This window comes from Myotis lucifugus, unplaced genomic scaffold, assembly GCF_000147115.1.
Source record: "Myotis lucifugus unplaced genomic scaffold, Myoluc2.0 scaffold_76, whole genome shotgun sequence".
Lineage (NCBI taxonomy): Eukaryota > Metazoa > Chordata > Mammalia > Chiroptera > Vespertilionidae > Myotis > Myotis lucifugus.
Genome location: NW_005871124.1, coordinates 3,860,200 through 3,869,720, shown reverse-complemented (window position 1 = coordinate 3,869,720; position 9,521 = coordinate 3,860,200). Strand labels below are relative to the sequence as shown.

Genomic DNA, 9,521 nt, shown 5'->3' with positions numbered 1-9,521 from the left:
CCGCATGTGGCTCGCGAGCCACAGTTTGCCGACCGCTGTTACCCGAAAGATGACTGTGAAGGAATAAGAGTGGAAGATTTCTCCTTCTAGTTCAAGTTGGAAAAATGCAAAGGGCTATACAATTCTATTAGGCAAACATCTGGCTGCTGATGGAAGGGGACTGCACACAGTTCATATAAATGAAAATTGTGCCAAACTAGCTGAGGCCATCTACATTGCTGATTATAAGGCTTGTGAAACTGGGGAAATGCATGCTCAAGTAGATAGACAGCTCAAAAAAAAAAAGAAATATGAAGAGAAATGGCCCAGAAAGCCAGGGAGAGAAGAGCTGGGATAAAACCCATGTGGAAAAAGAGGATGGGGAGGCATGTGAGAGGGATGAAATCTGGCACAACAGGCACAAAGAGAGACAGCATGACTGGAATCTTCCCAGGGCAGCTCCTGAGAAGAAGTCGATACTGCAGAGAAATACAAATCGAGATATTAGTAAGGTTATCTCATTGCTCCTGGCGTGTCCAGTCCTTGGACTTCCAATGAAGTTCAGTCTGACCAAAGGCTGTTCAACTAATCCAAGGGTATGGGCAGTGGTTTTACAAATGGAGAAGACAAAATTTACAATGTTTATGGTCAAGTCTGGAGAGGTGGTAAATATATGCCTCAGAATAGTTGCCGGCCCAGTAAAAATCTGGATAAGGACACATGTGGTGATGACCTAGAAGCCAGAATAAAACCAACAGACTTGTTCCCAATAAGTTTTCTGGTTTGGGTCTTAGGCAAAGAGGTCGAAAAGGAACAGTTCAGTTTGAGGAAGATTCTTTAGGGTTGGACAAGTTTTTGGAAGAAGCCAAACAACACTGTGGCTCTAAAAGATCCTCAGCAGCTGCCCCCAGAAATATGAGCATGAAGGCAAGAAGAGGGGGAGTAGATACCTCTCTTCAAAGTGAGTGGATTATTATCCATAACCCCAATGATGCAAGTCATATGGGGGAACACTTTCTAAATGGACCAACTAAAAACCAAATCTGGGTTTCAAACCCCAGCACAACTTTTTATTATGGGAGAGAGGGGGGATGGAAAATTCTACTCTGAACTATTAAGTTTTTTTTTAAGTGGGTTGTGTTTGTGCTTCTCTCACCTTTTGGAATTTATAGAACATGTTGCCCCACAGAAGAAATTAAGACCACTTCCTTTTGTTTGACGTTAGCACTTTGAGGTTAAGCATTTGTGTAAGAATGGTTGCTTGCGTGTAAACTTACCCCAAGCACAGTGAGTAGAAGAAGGATGTTCACATATGGCAACTGTCCTGCCAAATGATGTTTGTCGCTATTGTGCTCTGTTTTAATTTTAAATGGAGAAAATAAGTGCTTGCTTGTTTCAAATAAAAACATTTAGGCAAACATTTAGCCAGTTTTTCTCAGTGGTTAGAGCTTGGCTGCGGACTGAAGGGTCATGAGTTTGATTCGGGTCAAGGGCACATACCTCTGTTGCAGACTAGATACCAGCCCCAGTCAGGACACATACAGGAGGCAACTAATGGATGTGTTTCTCTCACATCGATGTTTTTCTCTCTATGTCTCTCTCCATCCCTTCTACACACACACACACACACACACACACACACACACACATATATATACACATCCACACACACACATATATATATAAAATATATAGAACATGTTGCCCCACAGATGAAATTAAGTCTGACTCTCTCTCTCTCTCTCTCTCTCTCTCTCTCTCTCTATATATATATATATATATATATATATATATATATCCTTGGGTGAAGATTAACAATAAAATAAAATAAAATAACATAAAATAATAAAATATTGCTGAATGAGACTTTAGGTTAAAAGGCAAACTAGATATTCTCCTAAAATGCAGTGGAAAAGGTCAGATATAAGAGCAATGAGATACTGAAAGGTTGGACAGAAGATAGAATTCTAACCTAAAGAATTAGAAACTAGATTAAAAGCAATGGAGTCAACATACCACAAGAAAATAATAAAAAACCCTAACTTTCTCAACTATAAAAACATATAGATCTGCAGATGGAATGCTTAGTATGTACTAGAGAAAATAACAAAAGAAAAGACCAATAATTAGACTTATCCTGGCAAAGAAATTATCAAGCATTCTGACACAAAAAGTAGTGTAACCCCAAAGAATGAGAAGTTGACATCAAATTCTCTGCAATATTAAATGCCAGAATACAATGAAGCACAAATGAAGCCATATCTATTACTTTTAGGGAAAATGTTTGTGAACCAGAAATTCTAGACTCAGCAACAGGAATATATTTTTAGATACATAATTTCTCACAAACATGCCATCTACATATTTTTTTCTGAGAAAGTTGTTTAAAGATGTACTCCAGCCAATTATAAAGCAAATTAAACAGTTCAGCCATGGGAAGTCATGAAATAAAAGGATTAGTGGTGAATAAAGGAAGAAAACTTATAAGTAACTTTCAAATAAATTTTATTTAAAGTTCAAAACAGAATGTAAACACTATAAATGGTTAAAGAATAATGGTTACAGAATAATACTAATACAATGAATGCCAAATGCAAGATAGGGATATAAAAAGGAGAAGTATTTAGGTAAGTTTTAACATATATTGACTTTTAGAATTAATACTTGAACTGACAAGTCTTTTAAAAATGAAAAGTACCAATCAAGAGAAAAGTTTATCTTTATAGTATCTTTGTCTAGGACCTGTGAATGTTCCTTTAACTCTACTTAATAAACAGATACACTTTGTACTTTTAACTCTATTTTTTAGAATGACTATAAGTAAAGCTACACCAGATTATGAACATTGTATGTAAATTGGTGGTGAGATTTTGTAGGATGTTAATCTTCAGTAAGTATGGGCGTGAAGCATATGCATTTTTAAAAAGTACAGATAATTTGGTATAGCTATATAACCACAATCACAATGGGAAAGATATTAACAAAACAGTGGGTTCTGGGTTGTAGAAATATACTGCACTTCTTTCTGGGCCTATTTTCATATCTTTGTAAAGCATATGCATTATTTTTACAGTGGGAAAGTAAACTTCATTACAATAACAATTTCTATAGATACAGCAGAGTTACAATTACAGGCAAATTTATGGCATTAAATGCTTTATTCTTTCCCTCTCCCAATGAAAATTAAACTAAGCATTTGATTTAAGCCATTAGAAAAAGCACAAAACCCCCAGACATCTGAGAATTGAAGGGGAAAAAAATCTCAAACTTAAAGGCAAAATATTATAAAGCAGTAAACAGAATAGATTTGAACAAGAAGTCTAAGAGTTGATTCTTTAAAACAAACAGAATTAGACTCCTAGCTTGTTTGCTCAGGAAAGCAGACAAAAATACACAAAGCAATCCATTTAAGTCACAAATTTAGAGACACTAAAATGTACAACCTATGCTAATTATGAAGCGAAGTGAATATTATAGTGAGTATTAACTAGCAAAATGGACTCAAAAACAATGCTGGAATTATCAATAATATCAGAGAAACCGCCAAAGAGCTACTCCTGTTGTTAAAGTGATTGTCTCTAATGAGGACACATTTGTAATACCTTAACTAATAAAAAAAAAAAAGATGTTACTCCTAAAAAAAAAAAAGTGATTGTCTCTAAGTAGGAGGAGCATGGCTAGTTTTTTCTTCCACTTTGTGCTCTTTAGTAGTCTCAAAAACCTATAATAAACAAGTACTAATTTTAAAGTCAAATATGAATAAACACCAACTGAAAAAAAAGAAACAACAGAATCCTCCATCTCCCATCTCTCAAGACAAAGTGGGCAGTTTCTTCCTTTTTAGCTTTAAAGGTAGAAACAGCTGCCTTTCTGAAATTCAAGTCAAGCAAAATATTGACCTGCAGTGAAAGGACTGCCAAGGTTCAGAGAGCCTGTTAATGGGCCTGAGATGCCTTGTGACTCCAGGCTGACTGATGGCCCAGGGACCACTAACAGCAAATTGAATTTCTAGCTCACCGGCTGCCTTCATGCTCGCCGATACCTCCCGAATGGGAGAGTAGACACACCAAGTGCTATTACAAGTGCTTTCTCCATACCAGAAGGTCTTAGTTTTGGAAATGAAAAATACCTTCTGTATACATACTCTTTATCTTGTTGAATGTGTTCTTATGCACACAGCCATGTCTTCACATCCATTTTTTAAATGCCCACTTGGTAATGCCACTTTGTTAGGACCAGATAAATGAGATGTAGTCCTCCATGGATCTTATGTAGTGAGAATATAGGTGGCCTTTAATCATCACCTTGCCTTTTGAATTAAAGAAGGGTGCTAGAAATATGATGGTTTATTTCTGTATTCCCTTCGTAATATCGGCCCCCTCATCCAAATATTGTCATTAACTCCCAAGTGTTAATGAAGTCTGTTAGTCATTCACATGTTAATTCAAGAAATCTTTGCTCACTGCCTGCTCTGTTCCAGGCACTATTCTTACATCAGGTATATATGTACAGTGTGCGCAAGACTGACAAGCTTGTAAACTTACAACCTAGTGGGGAAAATAACCAATGAACACATGAATAAACTATCGACAATCTCAGTGTTAAGTGCTGTAATTAAATCAAAACCATAAGCCAAGGATTTTTTTCCTCTCAGGTGAGAGGAACACTATAGATTGGTAGTCAGGGAGGGCTTCTCGGTGGAGGAGGCTTTTGAGCTGAGAACCAAATGATATATATTTGGGCCTCATTAAGAATCAGAGCAATTTGAATGAACAGTTGCTATTATATACTGGTTACTAGCAGAGACTTGAAAATAATACAACTTTTGGGAATTCGGTTCAGATTCAAAACCAGTTTGGCCCCCATCATTCCCAGCTCCTCCACAGCTCCCCTTGGCACATTATGACTATTAACTGACCAATTTTCACCTAAATCAATTTCCTTTTAGATGAAATGCTAGTGCTGGTTTATCTTCAGAAATAAGAAATTGAAAGTTGAACAGTCACTGAACTTACGAATTTAACAACAAACCATATGGATTATAGAACTCCTATAAAAATAAATTTACAGAAAAAACAGAACAAATCACCCAGCTCACTTTCAAACATCAACATTCCTCGCTTTCTTTTTTTATGTTGTAAAGACAAGTAAGAAGGTGATTTTATTCACCAACTGCTCAAAAACCCTGGCTGCAGAGAACAGAAATTTGGCTTAGCAAACTCAGACCCAGTGGAAGTCTTTCTTCCTTCATGACTCTGCTGGCACAATCTGGCTGGGAGGAAAAACCTTGATAAAATCAAGGGGGGACCCCCTTAACCCTCCTCCCGTCCCATTGTACTGCATCCTACCAGCCAGAAGCAGAAGTCTTCTGAAGAGGTTCTGAGGCAGCCATTATGTCCTGTTGTTTTCTGTGCCGATGGGCTTGCTGAACACATCCTTGAGCTGGGCTACAGGCAGAGTTCAAGTCAAGTTTAGGTTGTCAGTTCGTCGGTCTCCTTTTTTTTTTAAAGGAGACCCCTGACAGCGCCCTCTTTGCTTAAAGACTGTAGAGGCGAATGGCGTTCTCCCGCAAGGAGGCTAAGGTGTAGTGGAGTGGCTCCTCCTTGATCTTGGCCATCTCTTGAATTGTATGCAGGGCCATGCCTGGATGGGAGTAGTGGCAATGGCCTTTGGGAACCCCACGAGGAAGGAAGTAGGGTGCATCCGTTTCCACGACAATTCTGCTGATGGGGATCTTTTTCAGAGCATCCCGGGCTTGCCAGGCAGAAGGGTAAGTCAGGACTGCTGTGAAGCCCACAGACATGTTGGGGAAGTACTCCAACAGGGGCTCGATGACCGAGTAGCTGCTGGTGAAGCAGTGCCGATGGATCTTGTAGTCGGGAGGCACGCACTTTTTCATGATGGTCAGCAGATCGTGGTCAGCATCTCGGCAGTGGATCACCAAGGGCTTCCTGAGAGACACAGCCAGCTGCAGCTGCCTCTCGAAGACCTTGTGCTGCTGCGGGATAGGTGTCGTGCACTTGTAAGAGTAGTCTAAGCCCATTTCCCCAAAAGCTACAGCCTTGGGATGCCGTAAGCCATGCAAAATATTTCTCTCTAGATAGTCATTGTAGTAACGTGCAAAATGGGGGTGACAGCCAAAGGCTCCCCAAACCAGATCCTCATTCAACAGCATCTCCCATAGGCCATCCTTCATGGTGCGAGGATCACAGAAATTAGAGATGCAGCCCTGGAATCCCTTAGGGAAGGAATGGCTATATATTTTTCGGAACTTGGCAAAGGTCCCTTTGAAAGACATCTTGGAATACAGCATATCCAAGTGACAATGGGTATCAACGAAACCCTCCTTTAGACTCTGCTCCCAGAAGCTCCTTGCCAGGGAACTAGATACATATCTTCCCCCAGAACATAGTGCCTGCTCTCGGAATATTCCTTTCTCCCTCACCATGGCTTCTGAACTTCTGGCGAAATGAAATGAGTAAGGATTCTGGGGGTAACCTTCCCCTGCGGCCTTCAGGTAGCTGGACCAGTCTGGGGGGCACACTGTAGGGCTGGAGGCAAGATCTCTTAAGAAGCTCCAGCTGCTCTTCCCAGCCTGGGATGTATTATTGCTGCTGCCGCCCAGGGAGGGATAGTGAGAAGGCTTTGGACTGCTGTCCCAGTAGCCGGCATAGTTACGTAAAGGAGCGCTGTACAAAGGCGGCTGGGACATGGCATGGTCAGTGGTGAAGGATGAAGGCTTTGACATTCTTGAGAGACTCAGTGAGCCTTGCCCCTCCTGAGAGAATCTGACTATAGACATGCCATTCACATTAGAGCTGCCCCATTCTGAAGAGGGGTACTTAATCACTGCACCCCTTTCATTCTGCTTTTGGAATTCTGAATGAGAGGCACTTTTGCCCAGAAATTTTAAGGCTGTAGAGCCTTTTTCAAAAGTGACTACTCTGGAGGCACCAAGTGGCTTCTCACCGGACTTCTCCTGAGGACATAGAAACACTTTTCTGTCACGAGAGCTGCTCACATTTATCACTATCTTTTCCTTGACCTCTGGCCCTGCCGTTTTCTTTTTCTGAGGAACAGAGGTGACAGCACTAGCTGGTTTTTCACCAGGATTGGGATGCTCTCTAGTGCTCGGTTTGGGACTAGTGGCAGCCTCTTCCTTTCCTTTCGGTATTGATTTTACCAAGGTGCTCTGGATAGCTAACCCATAGGTCAGCAAAGAGCCTTGGTATTGCCGTCTACCATGCTTTTTCCAAGCCTTGTTTGGTTGCTCACTCTCACCATTTTGACTCTCAGCTTTGGCTGCAAATTCAGAGTTCACAGACTGAGAGGAACTGTTTTTGGAATTAGCTTTAAAGCTGTCGGCATTGTCTCGAGAAGCCATTTCGCCTAGAATGGCGCCGGCAGGGCCGAGCCCTTAGCGGGTAGTGCGTAAGGGGTGGGGGTGGGGCACCGAGGGGGTTCCACACAGAAGGAACCCAAAGTGCTCCGAATTAGGCAGTCTTTGGAGGCCGCTCCCCCCACGTCTGGGCCTGAGGAATAGGAGGAATTTCCCTGGCAGGATGAGCCCCTGGAAAAACCTCGGCTTGAAGGCCACAAGGTCCTCCTCTGGGCTTTCAGACACTCAGGGCTGCTAGCCTCTCCTGAATGTGAGGCAGAGCTATGAGGTGGCCAGCTGGAGGGGGCCACGTCACTGGGTTCCCAGAGTCATTTGCGTTTGCTTGGGGACCCTACCTCGGTGCCGTTCCTGTGGTACTTGACTTTGTACCCGTCCGAGGCAACGGACGGGTCCGCGTTCGTTCACCTGCCCATCACAGTTCTCAGTGTTCCAGAAATGTCAAAGGCCTCGCACTGAAATTGTGATTTAGTGCCTAGGAGAAGTCTCAAGGCGGATTTACCGAAGGCTCAGTATGGCGCCCAAGCCCACGATGCGCCTCCGCGATGACTAAGAACGTTGAGAACATTCTTCTTCCGGTATGTCAAAGCACATCCGGGACATTAAGGCACTTCCGGTTGGGGGTGGAGGTGGGGATGAGCTGGTGGTAGGGGGGGGGGAGGGGCGGGTCTAAAGCTCCATGTGGTTTGAAATAGAAGGCCTTTCTGAAATGTTGAAGCCCTTGAAAAGACTGCAAGGTGCCTTATAGACCACACACAGGGTACTCTTGAACTGGGCTTAGAGGTTCAAGCCATCAATGTTGTGAAGGACAACACTACTGAATCTAGTTCCCGAAGGGAGGGGTGAGGGAGTAGAGTACAGCTCGTCCCACCCACCAGTCCTTTCCACCGGATGCACTCCCCTCAACCAAGGGGGATGGTGGCGGTGGCCGGAAGCACTCCCATCAACCAAGGGGGGATTCCCATCAACCAAAGGGGGACGGTGGCGGTGGCGGGAAGCACTCCCCTCAACCAAGAGAGATGGTAGCGGTGGCCGGAAGCACTCCCCTCAACCAAGGGGGGGATTCCCATCAACCAAAGGGGGATGGTGGCCGGAAGCACTCCCGTCAACGAAGGGGACGAAGGGGGAAGGGGACGGTGGCCGGGGTGGGGAAGAATGGGGGGAGTCGAGGCGGAAGTGAAGGGAGTCAGTGCAGGAGTGTGGTGGGGGAGGGGAGAGTATGGCAGGGAGCGGTTTGCAAGGAACCCTTCCGACTTCCCTCAGGTCAGTCTAACTCTGGAGCTGCCACCATTGTTTGCCTTTCGTTTCCTTTCCCCCCATATACTTTTCAAAAAACGTAGTTACAGTTTTAAAAACATATTTTAAATATACGTGCTTTCAAAACCATAGTCTTTGTAGTATGCTACCATTTTCAATCCCGTTTTTTTTTCACTCAATCAACATTTCTACATAACCTAAATATTTTTCGTATCGCTGCATAGTTTTCTTTTTTGGGGGGGGGGGTTGTTCTATTTCTGCATAGTTAAAAAAAATCATTCCAGTGCTTTCCTCATAATCCAAGAGTACATAGATATGCCATAATTCACCAGACACTTCATTTTGGTTAACCCTTTAAATTACCTCACTCTAGTTTTTTCTCTCTAACAAAAGTAAATGCTGCAAAGAACATCTTTGCAAATGTTTCTCCATATTTTTCTTTTCTTCTTTGGGCTTTATACCCAGAAATAAAGTTCCCGAGAAGTATAGGAATTTTAAAATGTCTCGCCAAAACCGGTTTGGCTCAGTGGATGGAGCATCGGCCTGCGGACTCAAGGGTCCCGGGTTCGATTCCGGTCAAGGGCATGTACCTTGGTTGCGGGCACATCCCCAGTAGGGGGTGTGCAGGAGGCAGCTGATCGATGTTTCTCTCTCATCGATGTTTCTAACTCTCTATCTCTCTCCCTTCCTCTCTGTAAAAAATCAATAAAATATGTTAAAAAAAATAAAAATAAAATAAAATGTCTCCTCAGAGCACCACATGGTCCCAGGAGAATTGTAATAATTTAACATCCCATCTAGTAATCCTACCAGGTACACTTAATAGGAGAAACAACCAAAATCAGTGACTCACTGTTCTTTTAATTTGCACTTACCTGATAATTTCTTA

At 42.6% G+C, this 9,521-nt stretch overlaps 1 protein-coding gene and 2 pseudogenes across 1 annotated transcript in view; 2 read left to right on the top strand and 1 right to left on the bottom strand.

The window, feature by feature from the left end:
* EFHC2 (EF-hand domain containing 2) overlaps positions 1 to 9,521 on the top strand; it is a 156,815-nt gene that overhangs the window by 38,972 nt on the left and 108,322 nt on the right. The gene's annotated exons all lie outside the window — the stretch shown is intronic.
* Positions 5 to 944, top strand: LOC102434295 (annotated as a pseudogene).
* LOC102433977 lies at positions 5,516 to 7,779 on the bottom strand (annotated as a pseudogene).